The sequence below is a fragment of the Schistocerca serialis genome, chromosome 6 (assembly GCF_023864345.2).
Source record: "Schistocerca serialis cubense isolate TAMUIC-IGC-003099 chromosome 6, iqSchSeri2.2, whole genome shotgun sequence".
NCBI classification, from domain to species: Eukaryota; Metazoa; Arthropoda; class Insecta; order Orthoptera; family Acrididae; genus Schistocerca; species Schistocerca serialis.
Genome location: NC_064643.1, coordinates 282604140 through 282625856, shown reverse-complemented (window position 1 = coordinate 282625856; position 21717 = coordinate 282604140).

The window sequence follows — 21717 nt, the reverse complement described above, 5'->3', positions numbered from 1 at the left end:
TATATGAAGGTAGAAAATTCCTTTTTTTATTATTTCAATGTCTTAAACAATAATGCCTCTTGGTCACAGGTTCAGTCAACAAAGCATCTGGCTCGTGTTCTTGTATTAGACTGTATTTCTCGTTTCTATGTGCAATTATAGTATTTCTGGTTTATTTTAATTACTTCAGTATAAATGGTGTTTAAAATATCTGGTCTTATTGAGGAAGAACCGTGCCAGATGTGTACGTCGAATCACACTTCCACACACAGAACAGCTACACTTGTGTTTTGTTGTTTCGTAGGTTTTATAGTTGCTGGGGACTTAATTAATTAATTGTGTTAACGGAAGTTTTCTTTCATTCTTTGTTGTTATTCTATGCAGTCAGATTGCGTACTAATACTGGTCAGGGCCAACCGTTTACGAGACTTCGTAGCCGGACATTCAGCTACTAAAAAATTTGAAAGTATTTGCATTCATTATATAATTAAGCCCCCATGCAACCTTCATTGCACTGATTTTCCTTAAGTGTCTTTAGCAACTTAGTCCTGTATTATGGCAGCCATGGCTTTAATTGAAAGGAAGTTTTCTCTTTCCATTTCCATCAAGGAGAGCTCTAGGTTGAATACCTTCACTACTTCCATCCTATCCTGTTGAGCAAATACATATTTCAAGTTTTTCTTTGCATTATCCCATTCCATGTACGTACGTCCAGATTCAAGAAACTTATGATCTGTTGTTTCAATGTGCTGATTTTGCGTATTCCATTGTATTTTGTTTCTTTGAGTGTCTGTAGCAACTTTGTCCTCTGCTAAGGCATCCATGGCTTTAACTGAAAGAAATGTTTCTGTTTTAATTTTCACAATGGAAAACTTTAGGTTGACGTTCTTCACTGATTCCATCTTGTCTTGAGGAACAGATATGTATTTCAAGTTTTTCTTTGCATTATTACACTCCATGTATGTATGGCCAGGTTCAAGGGCTTGTGGTCTGTTGTGTCAACATGCTGATTTTGCATCAAGTTGTACATCCATTATTTCAAAACAGGACCTATTTAAACAAGTGTTAAATTATTATTGATTTAAGCCCACTAAAGAGCACTTATGACCAGTTCTTCGATGCTCTCTTCTGTTCCCAATATCTCTCCAGGCCTGCTGATAATTCTCCTTCCTCTCCTGTGAAAGGGACTTCCGACATTTAGGGACTCTAGGTGGTGGGGTCCAAGAGTCTACCATAGCACAAAATTTGGAACGATTTTCTACGTCAAGATCAGAGATCCCAGCCGAATCCAAGTTCTTTAGTACTTAATTAAGCACAGATTTCCAGTCTTGTAGCTTTTAACCAATGAGAAGATCTCCTTGGTAAGCCTATTGTTGTTCATTCGTTGTAGGTGACCATAAAACTTGAGCCTCCTACGTCGCATATTGGTATTGGCTGATTCTAACTGTTGATACAGGTCACAATTAGACTTCAGTCGGTGCGTTCCATCTGGGAGCAAATTCGGGCCATGAATTTTCTGAGAATACGTCTTTCGGCATTCTCCAGGTCATCTATCGCTCCTTTTCTGTTCGTCAAGAGGGTCTCTGCGGCATACAGTAACTGTGGTCTGACAGCAGTTCTGTAATGTCAGACCTTAGCATTCTTCGAAATGCACTTCTTGTTGTACAGATTGTGGGACAATTGGGAATCTGCGTTGAGCTTGTTACCGTTTTCTAAGATGGAGGTGCCGTCTCTACCCATTCACCAAGATAACGAAAGCGATTGACCCTCTCAATCGTTCCATGTAAAGTGTCAAAGGGGTATTGCTGGACTGCCGGTTCTCAAAGTATTTGGTCTTGTCATATGATATTTGTAACCCTTGCTTCACCGCTACATCATGCAGGGCTTTGACAGCAGGGACAGCATCCGCAGAGTTGTTGGTTAAGATTGCAATGTCATCTGCAAAGGAAGGCACCTTATCTCGATTCTTCGAGTCCCGGCTCCAATGGTAACTGGTTTGATTCCAAGAGTCCTGAGCGTACATTCCCAGGTTTTGATGACTTTATCAAGCACCACATTAAACAGAATGGGTGATAGACCATCACCCCGTCATACTCCTGTTTTGATGTTGAAATTCCGAGATAGTTCTCCTCTGAACTTCACCCTAGAGGCTGCATCCGTGAGAGTCTGTTTGATGAGGGTGTGTGTGTTGTAATCCACACCTCGATCTTGGAGTACTAAAAAGAGTGTTTTGCTGTCGATGGAATCATAAGCTTTCGTAAAGTCGACGAAAACCACCGTGGTGTTAGTACTCCTTTTTTGTTTTAGTTGGAGAATGTTTTTAAGATTAACGATCTGCTCGGCACAGGACCTCCCACGTCGAAATCCTCCTTGATATTCACAAGTTGTTTGATCACATTGACTTTCTATATTGTCCAGTAAAATCTAGGAGAGCACTTTGTATCCTAATTGCAGCAGAGAAATTATCCGGTAGTTGCGTTAAATATAGGTAACTTTAAAAGTGTACACATTAGCCTACTGCACTACTTTAAAAATATGTATTCGAAGCTTCATTAAAGATAGCAGCAATTCTCCTTTCTTTCACCATGTCACTTGTACTAGCTGTGCTCTAGATGCAGTCCAGGCATTAGCTTACAGTCTAAGCTTTACGATCAGGGAGGGCAGAACTGTGCTGGAGATCGCCTGTAGTTCTTTCACTGTGAAGAGATCCGTACTATATTTTTACAAATCTCTACTTAGATCATTTTCTTGTGAAATGTCACTTGTACCACTCGCACTCTCAGCCTCTCAGTTAACTGACTCACACTGATACCTGCATGTGAGGAGAGGGGCTACTCACCACAGTTAACTAAGGTGTATTTAGTACGGCGGGTAGCGCCGACTCGGAATAAAAGGTTTAATACGCTATAGCTTAAAAACTTAGCATTAATGGCTATTGCCATCTACTTAGTGATAATTAGTACTAAGTTAAGAATCAACAAATGCGCACTATAGACTATGCACTAGTTGTGTCATAGCGTAGCGAATGGTTGCGATGTTAGGTTTATGTTAGCACTAACATTAATAAGATAGAGTTATTGCGTGTGATCTAACGAACATTGTTACTGATGGTTTTGACCAGTAGTTACTTCTCTTGATTATCCGTCTGCGCTTCTTTGTGTTGGTATGTTACAGTGCGTGCCAGACGGCAAATGTTTGAGAAACTGTAAATTTGTTATTACGGACTAAGGACACCGTTAATCTGAAATATGAATTAATCATAGAAGGCAGTTGTTTTTGATGTTTCAGGAAAATGTGTTTGTTTTGCAAATGTTGAAAAAATTTTAATTGTTATAAACGTTGTAATTCATGGATGTTTTCTTGTTTTTGATCACTAAATGTTAAAACGTTTCCAGCTGCCAAATCGGCAACGTTGTCGTAAGGAGTGTGCCAATTAGAAAACGCCACATTATTTACAGTTCAGAGTAAACTACTTGTCACGTGTGGTTGCATTCCGCACGCAGTCCTTCTGCAATTGCGCAGACGCTGGCTCCAAAGACCAGGAAGCAACCGTCCCGAAGATACGCGCGGTCTTACTTTCTATTAAAGCCATAAACGAAAGAAATATTTACATCTATCAGTCAATAAAACCCAGCACGACACGGTAAAATAATTTCTTTTTCAACCGAGAAGTGCGTTGCAGATCGATCTGTTACACCTGCATATATATACACTACTGGCCATTAAAATTGCTACGCCACGAATATGACGTGCTACCGACGCCAAATTTAACCGACAGGAAGAAGATGTTGTGATTGCAAATGATTAGCTTTTCAGAGCATTCACACAAGGACCGATAGCGACACCTACAACGTGCTGACATGAGGAACGTTTCTAACCGATTTCTCATACACAAACAGCAGTTGACCGGCATTGCCTGATGAAACGTTGTTGTGATGCCCCGCGTACGGGGGAGAAATGCGTATCATCACATTTCCGACTTTGATAAAGGTCGGATTGTAGCCTATCGCGATTGCGGTTTAAGGTATCGCGACATTGCTCATTGCTGCTCGCGTTGGTCGAGATCCAATGACTGTTAGCAGAATATGGAATCGATGAGTTCAGGAGGATAATACGGAACGCCGTGCTGGATCCCAACGGCCTCGAATCACTAGCAGTCGAGATGACAGGCATCTCATTAGCATGGCTGTAACGGATGATGCAGCCACGTCTCGATCCCTGAGTCAACACATGGGGACGTTTGCAAGATAACAACCATGTGCACGAACTGTTCGACGACGTTTGCAGCTGCATGGACTATCAGCTCGGAGACCATGGATGCGGTTACCCTTGAAGCTGCATCACAGACAGGAGCGCATGCAATGGTGTACTCAACGACGAACCTGGGTGCACGAATGGCAAAACGTCATTTTTTCGGATGAATCTAGGTTCTGTTTACAGCATCATGATGGCAGCATCCGTGTTTGGCAACATCGCGGCGAACGTACATTGGAAGCGTGTATTTGTCATCGCCATACTGGCGTTTCACTCGGCGTGATGGTGTGGGGTGGCATTGGTTACACGTCTCGGTCACCTCTTGTCCACACTGACTACTCTTTGAACAGTGGACGTTACATTTCAGATGTGTGGCTGTACCCTTCATTCGATTCCTGCGAAACCCTACATTTCAGCAGGATAATGCACGACCGAATGTTGCAGGTCCTGTACGGGCCTTTCTGTATACAGAAAATGTTCGACTGCTGGCCTGGCCAGCACATTCTCCAGATCTCTCACCAACTGAAAACGTGTGGTCAATGGTGGCATAGCAACTGACTCGTCATAATACGTCAGTCACTACTCTTGATGAGATGTGGTATCATCTTGAAGCTGCATGGGCAGCTGTACCTGTACACGCCATCCAAGCTCTGTTTGACTCAATGCCCAGGCGTATCAAGGCCGTTATGGGGAGAGGTGGTTGTTCTGGGTTCTAATTTCTCAGGAGCTGTGCACCCAAATTGCGTGAAAATGTAATCACATGTCAGTTCTAGTATAATATATTTGTCCAATGAATACCCGTTTATCATCTGCATTTCTTCTTGGTGTAGCAATTTCAATGACCAGTAGTGTACAAGGTCTTGCAGATGAACTGAACACGGCCTCTAATACAGCTCCAAAACATATATAGGATTGGCTGTGTCCTCAAAGCGTTTAGAAAACTATTCCAAAAAAGTGGTTCAAATCGCTCTGTTACTATGGGACTTAACTTCTGAGGTCATCAGTCCCCTAGAACTTAGAACTACTTAAACCTAACTAACCTAAGGACATCACACACATTAATGCCCGAGGCAGGTTTCGAACCTGCGACCGTAGGCGTCACTCGGTTCCAGACTGTATTGCCAAGAACCGTTCGGCCATCCCGGCCGACTAAAACTATTCCACTAATTCTTTCAACACCATAACGACTTTTTTAAAATTCGTGTTTTCTTTCAAACCAGTGAACTCAGAGGAATGAACGGAGTTTTTGTCAAAAGTTGCCCCTTCCACAATGCGATTTTCTTTTTAAATGCATCCCCACAAAATCAGAAATAAGTTGTTTCTGACCTTGCAACATCTTACCGCGGTTTGTGCGCAGTGAAATCCATTTGAAATTAGGGGTCTGCAATTCATTCTCGGTGATCTAATGTTCGCTTCTGTTTTCCCTTCTCCATCAGAAACTCAACAATAGCTGATCTTAAATCGAAAATTGTTCGGGGCACGACCCTGAACTGAACCATACAGTAATGTAGTAATATGAAACCTCTCCATACTCTTTGTTCCTTTCCATAAATAACTGTTGTAACTGAGGATGTAATAAAGCGTGAAACTTCAAAAAATCTGTTATTCGTACCACCAATTTCATTGCGAACTCCATGTCTCATAGTTTAGCACAAAGTACTTCTTGATGTCCAGAACAATCAATGCTGTACAAATCGTCTGTCGATCGTTATAAGTGTTTGCGCTTTTACCGTCAAGTATACCTTCAATTTTTTTCTGTACGGCTTTTAAAGCCGTTCTACAGCAAATCTGCGGTACCCGTCAATTACACGACTGCATGATGGATATTATGAATTCTCATCCTTGTCTTATGTGATTCCCATTCATTTCCACAGGTTTGAACGATAGATCCCTAGACTGCATCTTTTCGAGAAAACAACCATTGGACCTATGACCTTCTTCTGAACAACGAGCTAATAGGGAAGGAAAAACTGAAGATAGTGGTGACAACCAAAAAATGCCGCACCAAATGTCACAAGAATCAATGTTCCACCGCACTGCTAAATGAAATGGCAAGCTAACCGAGTAGTTACGAGAAGGACGGACCAAAGCCGAGACAAGTAGAGCCTCGGACTGTACGCATGCAGCACATCTCGCACGTATAAGGTACGGCACCGATGTCTGACGCTGCCTTATGGCGGAAAGAGTGTCAGCACGGGAAGTTCCACTGCACCACAATGACATCATTCGGCATCACAAGGAAAAAAAATAAGGATCTAACTCATAGCCGTCGTCCCCCGGTAGCACCACAAGCTGATAAGCGCGTCTTACAAACTATGGCTCATAGGTACAAGGAGGAAAACGCATAGCAACTGTTTGCTGCCTTTTCTGGAGTCAACAGGAAGAGTAGCGTCGACCCAGACAGTATGCAACCGCCTCTATACGACAAATTTGGCCTATCGGTGCCTTTCACAAACAACAGTATCTGCCATAAACCCCCCTGTATTGTGGTGTACGATGGAGCACCTGGAGTAGGTTCTCTTTACAGTCAATGCAGGATGCTTGTAACGCCTGATGATCGTCACTGGAGAGTGTGGAGGCAGCCAGGGACCATGCAGTCAATTTAAATGGTTCATCAGAGAGGCGAACCAATTGCATTTTGCGTCAGCCACATATGTGGACCCTCATGCCTCTCATCGCTGCCAAGGACAATTTGTCCAACCTTATTAGATTAAGCAAATGCACTATAATTTTCCCTTACAAGATGATAATGCAAGATTACATCATGTCCACCTTCTGAAAAGCTTCCTCCAGGATGGAGGAATCAGCCAAATAGAGTGCTTGCAGTATCTGCTGATATGAACCCAGGTGAGGTCTGGCTAGAGAGGTCTGAGCAGTAACATCTCGATCATGTTGTAGATAGTTTGCCAAAGAGGATCGAAGCATATTACAATTGTTATGTGCCAGTTTGTGCCAGAGCTGTCACAAACCTGTTTTCATAATGTGAAATGCACGTCCCAGTAGTCAGTATAGTCATCTGCATGAAGAATGCAGACAATATTCACTACTGCCAATGATGGGACTGCTACTTAATTCTTCCTTTAATCACAGTGATGGAGACATGTTATTTACTGCAACTGTGTTGACATTCCTTAGATGGTTCTTGACAGAGAAGTTAACTTAGAAAGACTGGAGGTTCATAAACCTGTTTCGTGCTGAAAGCCATCTTCGTGTGGGTGTACGCCAGGGAAATAGCAGCCTCCGGTGTCTGTGCTGTAGGAGAATATGTGAGACTGGACTGAATGCCGTAAAAACTGCAATGTGCAAGATACTGACAGGAACTGTTTTGGCTAGATAAGATCTGAAGACCAGATAAAAAACGTGGATTTCAGATTGTGTGAACGGATATTGGATGCTACCATGCAGTGCAGGAATGTACATTTAAATCGGAGAAACGGGAGTTTGTGATTGGTTCACAGTAATTGTTTCAGTAGAAGGTGTGCATGCCTACTTCCAAGCGTTTGATTGGCCGGAGTTGTAAATCTGTCATATAGTGGGGGATATTTTCTATCTTCTTTCCCATGCAATATCGTTACTGGTTAACTATGGCCAAATCTGTGAGGATAGGAAATTGTTAAACTTGATTATAAAATGATTATTGGTTAGAACTCAAGAGGTCTGCTGCAATTGGCAGGCGAGTTTTCAACACTGGAAGAATCAACTAGTTTCATAAAGGACTCTTGCAGCAGAGAGATTGAGAAACATACATCTCACAGTGACATCAAATAGAACATTTGCTTCAACAGCTGTAGAAGTTATTTACAGAGAGAGAGAGAGAGAGAGAATTTCCAGCCACTACTGCAGCCATTTTCCACACATGCACTGTTTACGATTAATAAGCATGTGCTGTCGATGCAGCCACCGAGTTGAGGCGAAGAGTAAAATAGTTAATTATCTTCTGGGTTTAGTCATGAAGTTTTTACATTCGCAGCTAGTTAGTTGCACTAATCACTTTGGCGAAAATATTAGCGTTCTTTCATGCTTTACCATTGATACTTCTTCATGTGTCCATCCATCTGTTCGAGACTATAGTTTATATTTGCAGTCCATTGTTGGGTTAGTAAAAGTTATATGCTTGATCCAGTGGGAAAACAATTTTGGATCCACGTCTTACGACAATGTATCAAATTATTATAGTGACTGCTAGTTTCCTTTTGTACTGTGGAGAGTCCCTTCATTAACATATCTCTGAGGTGTGACTCATACTTTCATGCTTGATTGCGCCACCCCTACTAATTTTCCTATAGTAAGATGTTATCCATTGTGTGCCATTGTTTCTCTGAAATTTGCCTGGTCGCAAGGGGAGCTTCCGTTCCTCAGGTCATGGGGATCGGACTGGCGGCATCTTAGGGGTATGATAAATAGGACAATGAATGGGGTGAGACAATGCGGTTTCAAAACCGTTATTCAATAGCGATTTTGGCGTCATAGATTTCCAAACATACTGCGTTAATTTTCATTACTGCTTATTTATTTTACATTAAAGTTCCTCTTTTTTTTAAAAAAAATTATACTACTGGCCATTATAATTGCTACGTGCTACAGACGCGAAATTTAACCGATGGGAAGAAGATGCTGTGATATGCAAATGATTAGCTTTTCAGAGCATTCACACAAGGTTGGCACCGCTGGCGACATCTACAACGTGCTGACATGAGGAAAGTATCCAACCGATTTCTCATACACAAACAGCAGTTGACCGGCATTGCCTGGTGAAACGTTGTTGTGATGCCTCGTGTAAGGAGGAGAAATGCGTACCATCACGTTTCCGACTTTGATAAAGGTCGGATTGTAGCCTATCGCGATTGCGGTTTAAGGTATCGCGACATTGCTCATTGCTGCTCGCGTTGGTCGAGATCCAATGACTGTTTGCAGAATATGGAATCGATGGGTTCAGGAGGGTAATACGAAACGCCGTGCTGGATCCCAACGGCCTCGTATCACTAGCAGTCGAGATGACAGGCATCTTATCCGCATGGCTGTAACGGATGATGCAGCCACGTCTCGATCCCTGAGTCAACAGATGGGGACGTTTGCAAGACAACAACCATGTGCACGAACTGTTCGACGACGTTTGCAGCAGCATGGTCTATCAGCTCGGAGACCATGGATGCGGTTACACTTGACGCTGCATCACAGACAGGAGCGCATGCAATGGTGTACTCAACGACGAACCTGGGTGCACGAATGGCAAAACGTCATTTTTTCGGATGAATCCAGGTTCTGTTTACAGCATCATGATGGTTGCATCCGTGTTTGGCGACATCGCGGCGAACGCACATTGGAAGCGTGTATTTGTCATCGCCGTACTGGCGTATCACCCGGCATGATGGATGGGGTGGCATTGGTTACACGTCTCGGTCACCTCTTGTCCACACTGACTGCTCTTTAAACAGTGGACGTTACATTTCAGATGTGTTACGACCCGTGGCTGTACCCTTCATTCGATTCCTGCGAAACCCTACATTTCAGCAAGATAATGCACGACCGAATGTTGCAGGTCCTGAACGGGCCTTTCTGGATACAGAAAATGTTCGACTGCTGGCCTGGCCAGCACATTCTCCAGATCTCTCACCAACTGAAAACGTGTGGTCAATGTTGGCGGAGCAACTGACTCGTCAGTCACTACTCTTGATGAGATGTGGTATCATCTTGAAGCTGCATGGGCAGCTGTACCTGTACACGCCATCCAAGCTCTGTTTGACTCAATGCCCAGGCGTATCAAGGCCGTTATGGGGAGAGGTGGTTGTTCTGGGTTCTAATTTCTCAGGATCTGTGCACCCAAATTGCGTGAAAATGTAATCACATGTCAGATCTAGTATAATATATTTGTCCAATGAACACCCGTTTATCATCTGCATTTCTTCTTGGTGTAGCAATTTTAATGGCCAGTAGTGTATTTAAAGCAATGCCACACTCCTTGCTCCCCTTGTGTCTAAGCTCACATACGTTCACAGATTTGCAAGTGTTACAAAAGCTTTTCTTATCAGCTTATTGGCTATTGGCAAGTGAGATGTAAATTATCTTCTAAGTTTACGGTAACCAACATTTACTTTCCTTACCAAAACATTAGTTAGTTTTCTGTATATTTCCAACATAGTACCTTTTAATATTACTATATTTCAGAGATAGCCTGTTTTAAAGATATTTTTATGCTACCTGAAGACAAAACTCATTGGAATGAATAATGCTATATCTTGGGTGGGAAAGAGCAACGGATGCTGGTATAAATACAGCAAAAACGTTTAAATACAAAACAAAATGGAGTATGGCACACAACAGTGGGTTGGAGTAAAATTTATAAAAGTGCAAGCATCACAATGTCTCCGAGACGTGTATCTGACGGACTTGAGCACCATCTTTGGGAAACTGCGGAGCTTGTGCTCTCTGGTGGAGGAACAGTGGAAGAACAGTCGGCTGGAGGCTTGAGGTAGTCTTGGGAAGACGGCGTATGTGGCAGAGCGTGCTTGGATTTGGGTTAGCACGACTAGATTTTTCTGGTGTGGACATGTTCCAACAGCGGGCCCTACGTGCAGACGCTGCTGACACAGGGCTCTAGGGCAGCTACTGCGTCGTGCCATTCGTATGACTTGCTTGCCAGGCTTGGTCGACGATAGGGACTGGGATCTTCCACTACCTGGTCTAATAATGAGCTGTCTGTGACATTTCTGTGACGTTCATTTTGGCCGGTGACTCTTGTGAGTGCTGCACCGTTTTAGTGATTATTGGCTGCTTGGTCTTAAACTCTCTGCTGCCGGTTTTGCAGCATTGCATTGGTATGGTCTACTTCTGAACCATCGTGTGCTCAATCCTCTTCCTCGCTGGAAAACTACTGCATCTATTATGGCTAATGCCTGTTAAGCTATAAATGCAACTACAGCAGAGAGATCAGATAAGGTTAAATATTTTAGAGATGTTGTTGTTGTTGTGGTCTTCAGTCCTGAGACTGGTTTGATGCAGCTCTCCATGCTACTCTATCCTGTGCAAGCTTCTTCATCTCCCAGTACCTACTGCAGCCTACATCCTTCTGAATCTGTTTAGTGTATTCATCTCTTGGTCTCCCTCTACGATTTTTACCCTCCCCGCTGCCCTCAATTACTAAATTGGTGATCCCTTCATGCCTCAGAACATGTCCTACCAACGGATCCCTTCTTCTAGTCAAGTTGTCCCACAAACTTCTCTGCTCCCCAATACTATTGAATACTTCCTCATTAGTTATATGATCTACCCATCTAATCTTCAGCATTCTTCTGTAGCACCACATTTAGAAAGCTTCTATTCTCTTCTTGTCCAAACTAGTTATCGTCCATGTTTCACCTCCATACATGGCTACGCTCCATACAAATACTTTCAGAAACGACTTGCTGACACTTAAATCTATACTCGATGTTAACAAATTTCTCTTCTTGAGAAACGCTTTCCTTGCCATTGCCAGTCTACATTTTATATCCTCTCTACTTCGACCATCATCAGTAATTTTGCTCCCCAAATAGCAAAACTCCTTTACTACTTTAAGTGTCTCATTTGCTAATCTAATTACCTCAGCATCACCCGACTTAATTCGACTACATTCCATTATCCTCGTTTTGCTTTTGTTGATGTTCATCTTATACCCTCCTTTCATGACACTGTCCATTCCGTTCAACTGCTCTTCCAAGTCCTTTGCTGTCTCTGACAGAATTACAATGTCAACGGCGAACCTCAAAGTTTTTATTTTTTCTCCATGGATTTTATTACCTACTCCGAATTTTTCTTTTGTTTCCTTCACTGCTTGCTCAATATACAGATTGAATAACATCGGGGAGAGGCTACAACCCTGTCTCACTCCCTTCCCAACCACTGCTTCCATTTGATGCCCCTCGACTCGAATAGCTGCCATCTGGTGTCTGTACAAATTGTAAATAGCCTTTCGCTCCCTAAATTTTACCCCTGCCACCTTCAGAATTAAAGTATTCCATTCAACATTGTCAAAAGCTTTCTCTAAGTCTACAAATGCTAGAAACGTAGGTTTGCCTTTCCTTAATCTAGCTTCTACGATAAGTCGTAGGGTGAGTATTGCCTCACGTGTTCCAATATTTCTACGGAATCCAAACTGATCTTCCCCGAGGTCAGCTTCTACCAGTTTTTCCATTCGTCTGTAGAGAATTCGTATTAGTATTTTGCATCCGTGATTTATTAAACCGATTGTTCGGTAATTTTCACGTCTGTCAGCACCTGCTTTCTTTCGGATTGGAATTATTATATTCTTCTTGAAGTCTGAGGGAATTTCGCCTGTCTCATACATCTTGCTCACCAGATGGTAGAGTTTTGTCATGACTCGCTCTCCCAAGGCCGTCAGTAGCTCTAACAGAATGTTGTCTACTCCCGGGGCCGTGTTTCGACTCAGGTCTTTCAGTGCTCTGTCAAACTCTTCACGCAGTGTTGTATCTCCCATTTCATCCTCATCTACATCCTCTTCCATTTCCATAATATTGTCCTCAAGTACATTGCCCTTGTTTAGACCCTCCATATACTCCCTCCACCTTTCTGCTTTCCCTTCTTTGCTTAGAACTGGGTTTCCATCTCAGCTCTTGATATTCGTGCAAGTGGTTCTCTTTTCTCCAAAGGTCTCTTTAATTTTCCTGTAGGCAGTATCTATCTTCCCCCTAGTGAGATAAGCCTCAACATCCTTACATTTGTCCTCTAGCAATCCCTGCTTAGCAATTTTGCACTTCCTGTCGATCTCATTTTTGAGGCGTTTGTATTCCTTTTTGCCTGCTTCATTTACTGCATTTTTATATTTTCTCCTTTCATCAATTAAATTCAATATTTCATCTGTTACCCAAGGATTTCTACTAGCCCTCGTCCTTTTACCTACTAGGTCCTCTGCTGCCGTCTCTACTTCATCTCTCAAAGCTACCCATTCTTCTTCTACTGTATTTCTTTCCCCCATTCCTGTCAATTGTTCACTTATGCTCTCCCTGAAACTCTGTACAACCTCTGGTTTATTTTAGTGTTATTCGTATTTAATCCTTTTAACGGATCTTGTGACCTGCATATGTTGTTTTACTTTAACTGTTCAACTTTGTTCATGAAGAAGGGAGCTCCGCTTGGTAGCAATAGCAACCGTTGTAAGAAAGCATTAGTGACTTGTCACGTTTTAGTTAGTAGTTGCCTTAGTAATACCTAAATTTTTTAGGCAAGTATTTGTTCATGATTGAGATAACCAGTTCCAGTTGCGTTGCACCCTGAAAGGATACATTGCGTTGTTTGGCGCACTTCATTAACTTTAATATGAAATTTCTGGCGATTAATGTTTGTGTTTTGATGCTATTAAAGTTCTCGTGCCAGCTTCTGCTCTAACCTTGAATAAGTGTTTCTTGACATGGGATAATGAACTATTGTTTATCATTGTCTTATTTAAGAGATGTTTTATGCATGTTGAAGCTGAGACAGTGTTAACTTCATGCCTTGTCACCGTGAATCAGGTGCCGAAGGTCTACCTTGGAATATAATTTGCTGTCTGTGGGCTTACGCCCTAATTTCACACCAGACTGATTTCTTATAATTTGTTGTCGTCTAAGGAAACTCTTTGAGTAAATTGGTTTGCTTGAAAATTTAAGTTTTGGAAACATAAAGAGAGTACTAAATGTTATGTTTCCAAAATTTAAAATTTCTTAATGTAAATGAGCCTTGTTGCAGAGTTGCAGTGTTATAGTAAGAAAATATTCAATGCCTGAAAGTAGTAAACTGCTTCCTGTAATACTTTTGAACTATAATGCAAAATTTGGATTCTCAGTGTGGGTTCATCTTTCCTAATACTGTACTGAGAGATAGAAAAAGTTTAATTCCTGCAGCTAGTAAATGTTTATTGTCAAAAGAAAGGAACTTAGGAAAATTTGTAATGTATTGGTTTACTGTGCTGTACTAATAATTTGTGAAGGTATTATTTTAAAGAAACAAACGACATTCAAGTTGTTACGCAGTCCTATTAGGACCTGTTGACTGTGTTCTCTCGTTAATCAAGGCTTGCCTTGTTAAGGCTCTATCAAAATGGTAGGGGAGTGTGGTTGCATTCTAGTATATGTTGTCCTCATAGAACATCATTTGTTGTTTGGTGAATCACTTTTCTTGTATGTTTTTCTTGGGTGTGTGTGTGTTTTTGTGTTTGGACACTGTTTGCGGCTGGGAACATCGAAGAAAGATTGCCTAAAATATGAGTTGAGAGTTCACAGCCAAAGTGAGGAAAGTGAAGCCAGTGTGTTACGAAAACGTCTCCGTGCACCATTGACGCGACCTGTGCATGTCACGGCGGAGCGTATCGGGCAGATCAGCCACGTATTTGCTAGTATCGCCACTTGTTTTGTGGATTTAGACAGAAACATTGAGTTCTTGGTAGGTTCTAATCCCTCTAGTGTGCAAATTAATCACCTGTAGGCACAGATCGCACATTTGGGATCTCGGGATTTGCGATCTGTAGTCTCTAATGTGCCGACCTTGTTAATAAATTACTGCTTGGGGTAATGACGCGCAAAGAAAGTTGAGTGACTTGCAGTGAGATCGCGAATTCCGGCATGGCAGGAACACAGTGCGATAGAAGAGTGTAAAAGGTAAATTATAGTTCTGTAGAACGTTATATGCATACTGAGGCAACATGTTTTGCCAAACTTCCAAATCCATTCCTTAATATCGTTAAGGAGATAGATTATCTTGCGATAGATATCGTTAGTCAGTTAGTGAAATTTTGTGGTTCTCTGTAAATCTGGAGAAACAAGTAACTGTTTTCAAAGTCGTTTGGGATTTGGATTTTCATATTATTTATCTCTTGTGTAAAGGTTCTTTAATTGAAATGGGCATGTGTGTTGTGGTCCATGAGGGTGGTTTACATGAGCTATGCTCAATGATCCTTACGCAAAGACTTACAGTTCAGGTCCGGAAAGAGATCATTAACAAATATTTTTTCCATGTGCAGCGGGTTGGCGAACCTATTACTGATTACATATCTGAAACCCTTGCTTTCGATGCGCTGCTTTCAGAAGGGGAGGTGATGGCTACTATTGTGCACGGCATTAATAATGGGGATCGCTCGCGCTTGTGTTTCCAGAAAAGTGATTTAGCGCGCCAAGTCTCTGAGTCAATGGCATTGCTCAAGTAGACGTCAGGCCTGAGCAGGCTTGTAGATACAGGCGTCTTTCGGTTGATAGCACTATCGTTATTAATGATGTTGCTAGCGCAAAGGGGCTGTGTTTCCGTTGTGGTGGGTCGAGGCATTTTGCCCACTCGTCCGCCGAGAATCTAAATCGGTGCAGAACAGAGGTGAAACAGACCCCAGGGTACTTCCTCTATGAATTGGAAATTTGTGGTAAGATCTTATGGGACCAAGCTGCTGAGGTAATCGGTACCTAAGCTTACACACTACTTAGTCTAATTTAAACTAACTTATGCTAAGTACAGCACACACACCAATGCCCGAGGGACGACTCGAACCTCCGACGGGGGTAGCCGTACGGTACTTCCTCTATGCCTAGCGTCTCTAAGTCATCTGAGTGTGCGTAGTCTGAATCACCTCCCTTATGCTTAAGCAAGCATCCATCACGAGCCAGTGTGCGGTCTTTTAGACTCTGAAAGCTCTTTTGATTTATGAGAAGTATCTGAAACAAGTTGTTGTTGTTGTTGTGGTCTTCAGTCCAGAGACTGGTTCGATGCAGCTCTCCGTGCTACTTTATCCTGTGCAAGCTTCTTCATCTCCCAGTACTTACTGCAACCTATATCCTTCTGACTCTGTTTAGTGTATTCATCTCTTGGTCTCCCTCTACGATTTTTACCCTCCACGCTGCCCTCCAGTACTAAATTGGTGATCCCTTGATGCCTCAGAATATGTCCTACCAACAGATCCCTTCTTCTAGTCAAGTTGTGCCACAAGTTTTTCTTCTCCCCAATTCTGTTCAATTCCTCCTCATCAGTTACGTGATCTACCCATCTAATCTTCAGCATTCTTCTGTAGCACCACATTTCGAAATCTTCTATTCTCTTCTTGTCTAAACTATTTATCGTCCACGTTTCACTTCCATACATGGATACACTCCATACAAATACTTTCAGAAACGGCTTCCTGGCACTTAAATCTGCAGTCTATGTTAACAAATTTCTCTTCTTCAGAAACACTTTCCTTGCCATTGCCAGTCTACATTTTATATCCTCTCTACTTCGACCATCGTGAGTTACTTTGCTCCCCAAATAGCAAAACTCCTTTACTACTTTAAGCGTCTCATTTCCTAATCTAATTTCCTAATTTAATTCGACTACATTCCATTATCCTCGTTTTGCTTTTGTTGATGTTCATCTTATATCCTCCTTTCAAGACACTGTCCATTCCACTCAGCTGCTCTTCCAGGTCCTTTGCTGTCTCTGACAGAATTACAAAGTCATCGGCGAACCTCAAAATGTTTATTTCTTCTCCATGGATTTTAATTCCTACTCCGAATTTTTCTTTTGTTTCCATTACTGCTTGCTCAATATACAGATTGAATAACATCGGGGAGAGGCTACAACCCTATCTTACTCCCTTCCCGACCACTGCTTTCCTTTCATGCCCCTCGACTCTGCCATCTGGTTTTTGTACATATTGTAAATAGCCTTTCGCTCCCTGTATTTTACCCCTGCCACCTTAAGAATATGAAAGAGAGTATTCCAATCAACATTGTCAAAAGCTTTCTCTAAGTCTACAAATGCTAGAAATGTAGGTTTGCCTTTCCTTAATCTATTTTCCAAGATAAGTCGTAGGGTCAGTATTGCCTCACGTGTTCTAACATTTCTACGGAATCCAAACTGATTTTCCTTGAGGTCGTCTTCTACCAGTTTTTCCATTCGTATGTAAAGAATTCGTGTTAGTATTTTAAACACCTTATTATTTGTAAATTTACTAAGTTACTAACTGTTGTGACTGGGTGTCTCACTGTTAGTAAACAGCTGGTTGCCATGGTCGGTTCGTTGCGTATTTATTGTGGGGTAGGAAACTTTCCTGGCACGTTCAGATAATTTAGGCTCTTTTAGACTTCCGAGGCTCTTTCGAGTTATGAGTGGTATCTTAGAAACTTTACTATTTGTAAAATTTTAAAGTTACTGTTGTCGCCGGGTGCTACCCTGTTAGCTGGCAGCAGCGTGCCATAGTGGGTGCATTGCGTTTTTATTGTGGGGTAGGTGAGTTCGGCGGGTGTAGGGTAGGCGGAGTTTCATTTGGGGGATCTGGTGGTGGAGGAAACCCAGCAAATGTGAACTGTGCGGCAGCAATTCTCTCATGTCCTTACGGAGAAATTGGGAATGACCAATAAAATCGAATACGTATTCGACTGTCGGATCAAGTGCTTGTTAGGCAATCGCCCTACCAACTGGAACCTCCGTAAATGAAGGTGCTGCTTCGGGAGGATTTTTTTTCTGGGTATACCTAATGGGGGAGTTATGCCCGCTGTTAATTACCGTGCTTTGAATAACAAAGTAGTTCTAGAATCTGTTTCCTTGCCCGATATGCACCATTATATTGCAAGGTTTGCCGCGGCAAGGTATTTCACCGTCATAGACCTCCAAATGGCTTACTTTCAAATTCCTCTGGCGGGGGAATCAAAGGTTTGACATCAGCTATTACAGATTGGAACTTGTACGAATTCAATCGTGCCCGTTTGGGGTTCTTCACTTTAGCAGCGGTCTGTCCCGCTTGCTTGATCCTGTTTTCGATAATATCAAGTGCCGTGTTGTTTACAATTATTTAGATGATGCCGTCATTTACAACAGGACTTTTCCCAAACGTATGGACCACCTCCGTCAGGTGTTGGCAGAGTTGAGGGAAGTGATCTTAACTGTTAAATTTCCAAAAGCTAACCCAGTGCGGCCTGAGATTGCCTTTTTGGGACATTTAATTTCATTTGACAGGATGCGAATGGACCGTACCCGAACTCGAGCTATTCAAAATTTTCGTTCTCCTAGATCTCAGAAAGGGAGTAGCTTGGTCTTCCAATGAACGACCGATGCTGGGTAACTCTGCCCTGTGTATCTTGGTTGCAAACTGTTTCAATTTCGCTTCGAAAAATTCCAACAGAACGGATGGTTTGGTTCAAGGAAACACTGCGGCATACCGACGCCGGTCTCACACTGTCTGTCTCGAGTCGGGGCAACAGCCATTGTCCGCAGGAAGTTCCGTACGTAGTTACACCCCGGAATTTCTTGAGAAACATCTGTTAATGCGTCATGTGTCTGTTCTCTACATTCCTGAGTCGTTGAATTACAAATATAAGGAAATATTAAATAGCAATATCAGAAGTACACAGAGTAGGGGATGGCCAACCAGAGACTGGCTTGTGCCTTTTAAGAACTGCGTACCTAGGAGAATTTGTCACATTTTCAGAATTTCCGTTTCGCCCGCATTACAAATGGGTTAAAGCTACTTCCCAGAGAAGAGACTTGGAGGCAGTCATTTCTTGTGGAGGCTTAGTGGACTGAAGAAAATGGAGCGGGTTGCCGTCTTTGGTATCAGTTTCATTTTTGTCTGCAAGTAAACCGAGAACATTTTATCCAAGGACTCCGTCGGGAAATACTTCACAAACCTTACAATGTGCTTGGCAGCTTTTCGACTACAAACTACAGGATTTTTGTTATCCCCACATGAAGAATTGATAGAGCTATGCTCACGTGGGAAACGATTGTTTTTATCGTGTAAGTCTTTATCTATTTTACAGTTTCGTAAGCTTTGTTACGGTCATACTGTAAAATAGCTTTCACTGATAAAACTGACGTTTTAGTAAGGACTACAGCGGCATTTTTTGGGCATACTCAAGATCGAGAAGGAGGACACTGTAACCGTGATCAAAACGTCAGTTTTATCGAGTGATAGCTACACTACTGGCCATTAAAATTGCTACACCAAGAAGTAATGCAGATGATAAACGGGTATTCATTGGACAAATATATTATACTAGAACTGACATGTGATTACATTTTCACGCAATTTGGATGCATAGATCCTGAGAAATCAGTACCCACAACAACCACCTCTGGCCGTTATAACGGCCTTGATACGCCTGGACATCGATTCAAACAGAGCCTGGATGGCGTGTACAGGTACAGCAGCCCATGCAGCTTCAACACGATACCACAGTTCATCAAGAGCAGTGACTAGCGTATTGTGACGAGCCAGATGCTCGGACACCATTGACCAGACGTTTTCAGTTGGTGAGAGATCTGGAGAATGTGCTGGCCAGGGCAGCAGTCGAACATTTTCTGTATCCAGAAAGGCCCGTACATGACCTGCAACATGCGGTCGTGCATTATCCTGCTGTAATGTAGGGCTTCGCAGGGATCGAATGAAGGGTAGAGCCACGGGTCGTAACACATCTGAAATGCAACGTCCACTGTTCAAAGTGTCGTCAATGCGAACAAGAGGTGACCGAGACGTGTAACCAATGGCACCCCATACCATCACGCCGGGTGATACGCCAGTATGGCGATGACGAATACACGCTTCCAATGTGCATTCACCGCGATGTCGCCAAACACGGATGCGACCATCATGATGCTGTAAACAGAACCTGGATTCATCCGAAAAAATGACGTTTTGCCATTCGTGCACCCAGGTTCGTCGTTGAGTACACCATCGCAGGCGCTCCTGTCTGTGATGCAGCGTCAAGGGCAGCCGCAGCCATGGTCTCCGAGCTGATATTCCATGCTGCTGCAAACGTCGTCGAACTTTTCGTGCAGATGGTTGTTGTCTTGCAAACGTCCCGATCTGCTGACTCAGGGATAGAGACGTTGCTGCACGATCCGATACAGCTATGCGGATAAGATGCCTGTCATCTGGACTGCTAATGATACGAGGCCGTTGGGATCCAGCACGGCGTTCCGTATTACCCTTCTGAACCCACCTATTCCATATTCTGCTAACAGTCATTGGATCTCGACCAACGCAAGCAGCAATGTCGCGATACGATAAACCTTTATCAAAGTCGGAAACGTGATGGTACGCATTTCTCCTCCTTACACGAGGCATCACAACAACGTTTCACCAGACAACGCCAGTCAACTGCTGTTTGTGTATGAAGAATCGGTTGGAAACTTTCCTCATGTCAGCACGTTGTAGGTGTAGCCTCCGGCGCTAGCCTCGTGTGAATGCTCTGAAAAGCCAATCATTTGCATATCACAGCATCTTCTTCCTGTCGGTTAAATTTCGCATCTGCAGCACGTCATCTTCATGGTGTAGCAAATTTAATGGCCAGTAGTGTATTTTACAATATGACGCGGCAACACTCAGAAAATTTCATGTTTATCTGATATCTTAGATCAGGGCCCGCCATGCCATGCCAAATTTTGTGTTTAGCAGTGCAGGTCACGCGCGGGGCAAGGTCCGGCTTGCCACTCGGCTTTGCTCAGTCCTTCATGGAAGTACCCAGAACACCTCGACATTACGTTTAGCACTGCTGTGGGGCAATGTGCGGTCGGCACAACTCTCTGAGTTCGGCGGGATCGTGGTCAGCGCTGCTTCCCCTCGCTATTTGTTCGCGGTATGAAGAACTTTCACAGGTCCAGTGGCAGTTTGCACCAAAAGACTCATTGTAGCCACCTATCGCAACAGTCTTTTAAAATGGTTGGGAACGACAGAAGACAGGGACGAGAATTGTTTACTACGAGACAACATTGTAGTACCACGCAGAAAGAATTTAAAGTTTTAGATGAGAACAAAAGAGCAAAAAATTTCAACCACTGACAGACGGGGCTCATTGTTCGGTACGTCAAGAAGCAATTTGTGCTAAACTTGCAGACATGGAGCCCTTGAAGAAATTGGTGGTTCGAATAGTAAAATTTCTTAAGTCGGACCCATCATTCCATTTCCAGTTGCAACAGTTTTCAGTGGAAATGAACGAAAAGTATGGAGACTTCATATGTTACTGCAACGTGGGTTGGTTAGGTCAAGGGGCAAGTCTGGAAAGATTTTTCCATTTAAATCTCGATATTGTTGAATTTATGAAGTGAAATGAAGTGCAGGAACAAAAATTAGAATACCCGGAATGCATTGCAGTCTTTGTATTCTAAGTGCACTTGACTGCACATTGCCCACAGTATGACATTGTAACGTAACTTCTTTGTGATATGATAAGGATGCATTTAAAAAGAAAATCAGATTACAGAAGGGACACATTCTGAAAAAGACAACCCAGTTCTCTAAGCTGACTGGTGCTAAAGAAAGCACGAGACTTGAAGAATTCTTGGTGGCCATCCAAGAATTACAACGACAGTTTTATGAAGGTTTTGAGGACACTGTTAGTCTTACATCTGTTTTCGAGTTATTATGGAGCCGCTTGCAGTTTTAGTTGCAAGCGCCTCTGCGCATGTGCAGATGTATAGCTGATTGTCCTGCAAGGTAATTCCAGTTGCATTTACGAATCGTTTTGCGTTAAAACTGTTCGGGACATCTACATTGCT